At 17.2% G+C, this 2,275-nt stretch overlaps 1 pseudogene; it reads right to left on the bottom strand.

Moving 5' to 3' along the window:
• Window positions 1-296: 296 nt before the first annotated feature.
• On the bottom strand, window positions 297-1,217 carry LOC137240223 (NADH-ubiquinone oxidoreductase chain 2-like; annotated as a pseudogene).
• Between the last annotated feature and the right edge of the window lie 1,058 nt (window positions 1,218-2,275).

Raw genomic sequence — 2,275 nt, forward strand, 5'->3', positions numbered from 1 at the left:
CTGAATTTTAGGCGGTAGACTGTAAATCTATTTATAAGAATATTTCTTTTTAATTAAAGTTTTATAGTCAATAATGACATTAGATTGCAAATCTAAAGGAGTAATTAGATTACTAAGGCTTAAAAGGTTCTACTAATATTTATAGTTTTGAAGGCTATTAGTTTTTTTAACTTAAAACCTTCAAAATATTAGTAGAATAGTGGATGGATAGCAGAAATTGTAATTAAACTAAATGTTGAAATAAAAGAAATCATTAATATTCATTTAATAAAAAAATTATTTGATTTTATTGAAAATATTCAATTATTTTCATAATAGTTTAATGTGAATGTAGAAAAACATAGTCGTAAATAAAAAAATAATGTAATTAATGATATTGTTACTATAATTGTTGTCAGTAAGTATTGACTATTTATAATTAAATGTTGAATTACTAATCATTTTGGTAAGAATCCAATAAATGGTGGTAACCCTCCTAAAGATAGTAGATTTAATAGTAAAATAAATTTTAAAATTTTTAAATTAAAAAATGAATTGAATAATTGATTCATATGATAAATTTCAAAATTTTTGAATAAAAAAATTATACTAAATGATAAAAATGAATAAAATCAAAAATATGTAATTCATAATATTTCATTAATTTGTATTGCTGCTAACATTCATCCTAAATGAGTAATAGATGAAAAAGCTATTAATTTTCGTAGTGAAGTTTGATTTAATCCTCCTAAAGAACCAATAATAATTGATATAATAATAACAACATTTATGAAATTAATATTAATTAAATAAGAAATTAATATTATAGGGGCAATTTTTTGTCATGTTATTAAAATTAAATTATTATTTCATGATAATCCTTCTATGACTGTTGGAAATCAAAAATGGAAAGGAGCAGTGCCTCTTTTTAATAATAAAGAAGAAATTAAAATTCATTTACTAAATAAATAATCATTTTGTATCAATAAAATATTTGTATATATCATAATAATACAAAATAATAGAATTGCTGATGCAATTGTTTGAATTAAAAAATATTTTAGAGAAGCTTCTGTAGATATTAGATTATTATAATTATTATCTTTTATTAGGGGGATAAAAGATAATAAATTAATTTCTAAACCTATTCAAGCTCTTAATCAAGAAGTCGATGAAATTGTAATTATTGTTCTTATTAGTAATGTCGAAAAGAATATAATTTTTGCAGAATTATTAAAAATTAAAAAGAAAAGGATTTATAACCTTTATAAATGGGGTATGAACCCAGTAGCTTTATTAGCTTATCTTTTTATATTTTAGTGTAAGATGCACATAAGTTTTTGATACTTTTAGAAATGGTTTAATTCCATTAAATATAATGAATGTAATAGAATTACATTATTTATCCTATCAAGATAACCCTTTTTTTCAGGCAATTCATTACGTTAAAATATGCGATTTCTATTGTATTTTTTAGAATGCAAAATTATCTTTTTTAAAATTATAGATTAAAATTCATCATAAAATAAATGAGTTTTTTTTTTTTTATACTAAGATTTAAAAAAAAACTATGTAAAATTCATTTTAAATATGTAATATATTAAATAATTAAAATTAGTGTTTGAAAAATTACTGATTTTAATTTCATTTAAATAATAAAAAATTCTAATATAGATAGGTATGAGAGTTAAAATCACAACTTTAATATAGATATATAGATGTATATCGTTTATTTATATTTAATATTTAGATTTATTAAAATTTCTAATAATAGATTATAATATTAATAATCAAATTTTAATATACTAATCTATATTTTTAAATTTTAGGGGTTTTTGGACAAAATTAATATGCATCTATTAATATATTAAATATTTATATATATATAGATATTTATTGATCTTTATAGTATATCTATTAATTATAGTGAATGAAACATAATTTTTAAATAAAATGTCATGTATATAAAATTATTGAATGGAAAGTGTCTATTTCGGTATAAAGAAAATTGATTAGAAACAAAATTTTAAAAATTTTTTTAAAAATTTCGAAATTTTTTGCAATAAAAAAAAAAAAAAAAATGTAATGAAAATAATTAATAATTTTAAAATTTTTAATATTGTAAAAAATTGAAATTTTGTTAAAAATTAAAAATATTTAAATTATTTGTCTTTTAAATTGTAAGACTTAGTAATTTTAAAATTTATTATTTATAATTTTATATTTTATTTAAATTTTATTGATTATTAAATGTTAATTTTATATACTATAATTTATTATTTATTTATATTAAATA

Source organism: Eurosta solidaginis, chromosome 1, assembly GCF_040869045.1.
Source record: "Eurosta solidaginis isolate ZX-2024a chromosome 1, ASM4086904v1, whole genome shotgun sequence".
Classification (NCBI taxonomy): Eukaryota; Metazoa; Arthropoda; class Insecta; order Diptera; family Tephritidae; genus Eurosta; species Eurosta solidaginis.